Source organism: Cebus imitator, unplaced genomic scaffold, assembly GCF_001604975.1.
Source record: "Cebus imitator isolate Cc_AM_T3 unplaced genomic scaffold, Cebus_imitator-1.0 Scaffold13, whole genome shotgun sequence".
NCBI lineage: Eukaryota > Metazoa > Chordata > Mammalia > Primates > Cebidae > Cebus > Cebus imitator.
In genome coordinates, this window is record NW_016107328.1 from 3,183,846 (window position 1) to 3,190,376 (window position 6,531).

General features: G+C 49.1%; 1 long non-coding RNA gene across 1 annotated transcript; it reads right to left on the minus strand.

Annotated features, from left to right (window-relative positions):
• Nucleotides 1–1,104: 1,104 nt before the first annotated feature.
• On the minus strand, nucleotides 1,105–6,329 carry LOC119467349. The gene is made up of 3 exons (XR_005195891.1): nucleotides 6,206–6,329; nucleotides 3,348–3,442; nucleotides 1,105–1,393 (listed from the first exon to the last, which is right to left on the minus strand). It is a non-coding gene; the product is annotated as an uncharacterized LOC119467349 (long non-coding RNA).
• Nucleotides 6,330–6,531: the final 202 nt, after the last annotated feature.

Below are 6,531 nucleotides of genomic sequence, written 5' to 3' on the forward strand. Positions count from 1 at the left end.
GAACTCTTTAATTTGGATGGACATGGTTTCACAATTAAAGCTCGTTTCGTTTTGTTCTCATTCCTGCCGCGCGGTGGAATGGTCAGCCCACCTTTCCACGAAACCCTCCAAGCTGGTAAAGGCTGGGTCATCAGGGAAGTTCCCACTGTCCCTTTTTCTGCCTGGCAGCCCTCTGCTTCATGATGAAGGTTCATCCAGGACTCCTGGGCTGCCCCTCAGTCAAGGCCAAGTTGACTCACAGCCACTTGTGACAGTAAGTAAAGCATCCCCATCATCATCATCATCCGATGAAAACTGATCCCAACCCAGTCCTATGCTGGGCCCTGGGTGCTAAAGACAAGATCTTTCTTGAGCACACCACTGCCTGGGCCTCACAGCGAGTTATGTGCTTGTACTTTACCTGATGTATCTCCCTTTATCCACACGGTGGATTATACCAACCTCATGGGATAAATGGTATTATTATTTCTTTGGGGCAGTTTTTACAGCTTTATTTAAACACAAAACATACACATGAGCTGTCTACACATTTTCTTTGCTGCGCAGCCTGGCATTGGAGTTGGTGACTCTGATGGCCAGCTGAGCGAATCTTTCCATGATGGCTTTGCAGTTCGTGGAGGAAACATCGTGAGCCATCTCAGCACAGTAAGATTTTTTGCAAATCAGCAGCACTTCCAGCTCCTTGACGTTGTGGACCAGGGACTCCCAGGAGCCACTGGGAAACATGTGCTTTGTTTTTTTTCTGCTCCAATAACCAGTGCTAGGCATCAAGATCTGGCCTTTGAACCTTCTACTAACCCTGTTGTCAATACCTCTGGGTCCCTGCCAGTTACACTCAGTTTTGACATATCAGTCTGACTGGTGCCGGATGCGCTGCTTAGTTCTCTTTTTGACCATCTTGGGCTTCACAAGAGATCTGAGGATGGCCATGATGCTGAGGAAGAGATGGCTGCCACCTCTGTAGGGAGCGCCAAGGAGGAGGATAAATGCTGTTACTAACCCCACTTTACAGATGAGTAAATTGAGATTCCAGATGGTGAAGTTGCTTGTATAAGGTCATACCCTTAGCAAGTGCATCTGGATTTACGTTCTGAGCTCTTGACTAATCTATGTGGCCTCTAAAGGGCACCTTCATTAGAGACTTGTATTCGTTAGATTATGTCTAATTACGAGTAATAGAAAAAAAAAAAACAACGGTAGTTTAAGCAGCATAGACGTTTACTTCTCTGTTGTGTCCAAGACATTCTGAGGAGCTGTCTGGGCTGGTATGGTGCCCCAGAATGTCGATGAATCAGGTTCCTTCTCTCAGTTGTTCTGTGCCGCACTGGTTTCATGCCTAAGGTCACCTCATGGTCCGCGGTAACTGCTGGGGCTCCAGCCATTGCATTTCACTCTTGCCAGCATAAAGGAAGAAACAAATTAACTTGTACATGCTTTTTCTTTAAGCATATTTTCTAGAACATTTCAACCACTTCTAATTAGATTGCATTGGCCAAAACATAGTCACATGCAAGGCAAACTGGGAAGTATTTATTTGGGCTAGTTATCTGTTAAAATTTGCTGTTCTATTATGAAAGATGAAGAGAAGATTGAACACAACTCATTATTTCTTTATTTGAGGCCAAAACAAGTGCCTGAGCTGGGAATTAATGTATTCATTGATGAGTAATTTATTTATTAATTCTTAAAACTATTATGTAGAAAGGGTTTCCTCTGTGGTCATCTGATTCTCCATCCTGGGGACCCAGGGTAACTAAGACAGACAGAGTCTCTGCTGCCATATTCTTATAGTTCATAGTCATACAGTTAAAGTCATGCCTCTGACTTTAATCCGGTTTGTGACTCCAATAAATAACATCCTTCTCTGAGCATTCTTGTTTTCATCTACAGAACTGTTGGATCCCATAACTGATAAGGACTTTCTAGCTAGAATATTCCCTGATGAGATGTCTCTGAGATTTAGGAGAAAGGCAGGATGATAAAGAGCTTGGTTCCATTTCCTCCCCAGGGATAACAATCACTAACTCCCAGGGTCATTATTTAAAATGGGTGGGTCCCCTGGGGAAGTGCCCAGAGAGGTGCCTGGCAGAGAAGGGAGTCGTTTCTTCATAGGTCTCCCTGTCTCTTCTAAAGAAGAAGGAAATTCCCTGGACATGTAAGGAGAATGCATTTGGGGCTTTGGGACATCCAGGGAGTGTGGGGTGCCCAGGGCTTGGAGGGCTGTCAAGGGAGGTTGGAGGGCGTCAACAGTCTCCCACTCACTCCCCACACTACCCTGACTCTGGGAAATTCTCCCATCCTGGGGAAGAGAATCACTGCAGCCCTTTTACCCAGGATGGGAAGTCTCTCTGAGAGGCAGCACGTGGATTCAGAGCCCATCAGCCTGAATTTAAATCCTGGCTGTGTCACCTACTAGCTTATAGTATGGGCTAAACTGTGTCCCAAAAATTCACAGGATGATACCCTAACCCCCAGTACCTCAGGATGTGACTGTATTGGAAGACAGGTCTTTACAGAGGTCCTCAAGTTAAAATGAGATAACTAGGGTGACCTAATCCAATGTGACTAGTGTCCTTAGCAGAAAACCTGGCCACAGGTACAGAGGGAAGGCCATGTGAAGACACACAGAAGAGACAGTCATCTACAAGCCAATCACAGGCCTCAGAAGAAACCAACCCTGCCGACATCTTGATCTCGGACTTCCGGCCTCCAGACCTGTGGGAGAATCCATTTCTGTTGTTTGAGCCCACGCTCTGCATTCTGGCAGCCCTAGCAAACTACTACAAGCTCTGTGATGTGACACTTTTCTCACTTAAGCTCTGTGTTCGCTTTCCTCATTTACAAAACTGCTAGCATAGCAACATCTTCCTCAGAAGACTGTGCTGAGGCTTTCAATCCCGAGAGCACTGAGAACAGGGCGGGCCGCAGGATTTGCTCTCACTAAGCATAAGCCACGATTATAATGGTGAGTGCCCGCCCACCTCCTCCTCAGACCTCAAAGGCCGAGGCTCCTGTCTACACCCCGACCTTGAGCATTCGGTGGAATTGACACTGCTCCTAGCAGGTCACACTGTTGGACAGACCAGCCCTGAGCTGACTTAACGCATGATAAATGAATGGAGGCGGCCTTACAAGTTTACTGAAACAAGCATTTCGATCAACACCAGTGGATATCTTAACTGTAAATGCTTCAAGGCAGAGAAGAAACTGTTGGTAGTGCGTGAAGTACACGAGTGCCCAAGGGTGAAAATAGGGGATTTCTTTTGGGGAAGAGGCAGCAATGCTAACAGTCACTCCCACAGGAGGTAAGCCAGGCCAGAGACGCTGGCCCCAGGCCAAAGGCTTACCTGCATCTTGGGAGGCTGACGCAGCTGCGTGGAGAACGTGGCCGACGAGGGGGACGTGACTGAGCAAGCGGGCAAGCAGGTGCAAGGTGGCAAAGCTGTCAGAGAAGCCAGGGAGACACCTGTCGGGCTGGGCCACCGGGAAGAACAGCGCCCTGCACCAGCGTTCTGCAGAGAAGCCCCCAGATGCCACCAGCAGAGCTGATGGGGGCTGAGCAAGGCCCGTGGATGCGATGTCACCTGGCTGCCTAGGGGGTCACCCAGAGCAGGGCCTACCCTCCAGGCCTGGGGCTGACTCCTGGTCCTGGCTCCTCCTCCTATCTTGCCCTAGGGAACTTCATAAAAGGCTTCTCCAGCACGTATTCGCAATGGAATTTCTGTTGCTTGGATATAAGACACATGTGAAATATTCCATTGTATTCTCCCTGCACAAATTTTTAGAGTCTCAGCCACACAGAGAGGTGCTGCCTGGTACTTGCTTCCCACCACTGCTGGGGAAATCGCTGGACAGAGGGCCTGTCCACCCCAAACGTCCCACATGAGGCTTTCCTCTTCCACTTTGTCTACTGAGTTTCTGTCTGAGCCCTCCGCTTCCCAACCACGCCCCCCGCCCCGCTTTCTGGTAATGGATCCCTCAGCTCCTCCACCTACGATACCAGAACCATTCTGGGAACCGAGGAAAGCAATCACGGAATCTAGGAATCCCGTTGTGCCCAGAGTTGGGGGTTGGAGCCACAAAGACGTCTGGAGAAGATGTTTACACCCAGTTTTGTTGGAGGTCAAAGGCAGCCACCCAAAGTCAGCCTGCCATCTGCCGACGTGCCCACTCAGCTCATCAACACTTATTAAGCCTCTACTGTGTACGGCCAAGCTCTGGATGCTGGGACACACTGGAGACCAGGAAATGTTTCTCAAAGAGCTAACCCCCACAGAGGAGAGGCATGCCTGCAAATAGAAAATGGGGCTTACATGTGACATTGCTCTTCCAAAATACCTTTCTCAGAGTCCTCCTGAGAGGCTGGGACACATGGGCAATGGAGACTTGGCGCGAGAGACCAGCCTGGAAGGCCTCCAAAGGAGGGGCCTACAGATGTGTTTTGAAGAACAAAATGTCCACAAACTTCCCACGCCTGCCAGGTAGAAGCTATCTGCACACACATTCTTCCCCCACACCAAGTATATCCACCCCCGTGCGTAACTGTAGGCCTCTTCCTCCACATGGACTGTTAGAAATCGTTTAAACTGTCCCTGAACACAGACACAGTCTTCACCTGTTGTCCAGAGGAGTAAAGGAAGTTTTTCCCCAGTGCTTTTTGGGCAATTGTCCTGTGTTACTTACTCTAGATAGGATTGTCTAGACAAACACAGCAGTAGACTAATAGAACGTCTACAATGACAGAACTGTGCGCTGGCCAGTCTCAGTAGCCATTGGTCACCTGGGTTACTGAGCACTTGAAACGTGGCTCATTTTAAATTTCATTTCCTTTGAACAAATTTAAACACAGACCCGTGGTGGCTACCGGCTGTTGTATTAGACGGCGCAGGTCCAGCCATCGGAGGCTACTCCTTCGCGGGACTGCAGCCACTCTGTTATCATGGACGTTTGTTCTCAAGATCTGTTTTCTACCCGGAAGCTTCACGCACTGGTACGCTGGCCCTTGCAGTGATGCAGGGATCCCGACACAGGGGTGGTGGGCAGGGATCTGAGGCCATGCGTTCAGGTGTGCAAGAAATATCTATTTTCTTTACTTTTTAAAAAATCCATAGGGACTTGCAGCCCCATTCTGCTGGCTCCGTGGGAAATTCAGTCTCTGTCATTAGTGGACACCCAGCTCCTCTGCACCAGTGTCAGGCAAAGTTTCACGGGTTATGCTATAGGGTAACAGTCTTTGGGGAACTCAGGGTTTCTTCGGAACAGGGGCTGCTGCCTGGGCACCAGGCTCTCCAGAGAGCTGGGTTGAGGACATAGCATTCCCTCTGCCTCCCCATGGCAGGAGCAAGGGGCCCCGCTGTTAACAGAACCCCGGACCTTGGTCCCAATTCAAGCAAGCAAAGTGTTCTTCCTTCTCCACCTTTAAGTTTCTCCCCTTCCCTTCTGGGATTCTTGATGCAAATCTTTCATGCCTTAAGTTTTATCAAAACAGAAGCCAGCAATGACTGTGTCTTGCCTTGGGCCCAGTAACCCTAAACTGCAAGTCAAGTGAGCTCAAATGGTCAGGTTTCTTCCCAAGAGCCCTGCTGAAAAAAATAAAAAAAGAGCCTCACTCTCTAATATTGCAATACATTATCCTTCCTCATAGGCCCGTCACTCACCACATGGAGAAGAGGGGGAAAGACCTGGGAAAGACATTTGCAGAAAAGGAACAGTTTTGTCAGGGCCTGTGGCCAGCAGGATCCAGCGTGGCAGCCTCCGAATGATACTAGTCGCAATGGTGGCAGCTTTCTGAGTGCATGCTGGGCAATCGTCCCATGAGTCCTAGTGACGAGTTGGATATTGGCATGCCCATTTCAAAGATGAGGAGACTGAGGTCCCAACAGGTTAGACAATGTAGCTAAAGTCTGCAAGGATTAAACCCACGTCTCTTTGTCTAGAAGCTTCAGTTCCTGCAGGCAGCCTGACAACAGAGGATGTAAATGAATGTAAGGAGAGAGGCAAGACAGCAATTTGCCTTGGGAATGGGGTGTCTCAGAAGTGAGAAGCCAAGCCCTCAGCCAGGAGATGAGTCAAGTCATTCAGGTGACTCTAGAAACCGAGAGACCAAGCCAGCCTGGCATCCCAAACTGCTGGCCTGTTGCTAAACACGCACGCCTTCCTCAGCTTCTATTAATAATCTGCCAAGAAGCCTCCCACGGTTACTCACCTAATAATTAAACACATGATCACTCTTTCAGAGAGCCTGGCCCACCACCACCGACGGGGAAGGGTGGAGGTGAGATCAGCGGCAATGCCCTTTCTCCCTTTGAGGAGAGGCAGTGTGGGCTGGATTGTGGTAAGACTGGATCTGCAATCCTAAGACCAGGGACCCAGAGCCAGGAACACTCTCTCTGGGTGTCAGGTTCCTCAAACTACACAGGCAGAATGTTGATTTCAAGCATTTCCCCATCAACCTTTGCATTTCCCAAGCACTTGGTTGCTTAGGAAAAAGGAACCATGGAGGTTTGGGGTCATCCAGACCCGGTGGTTAGA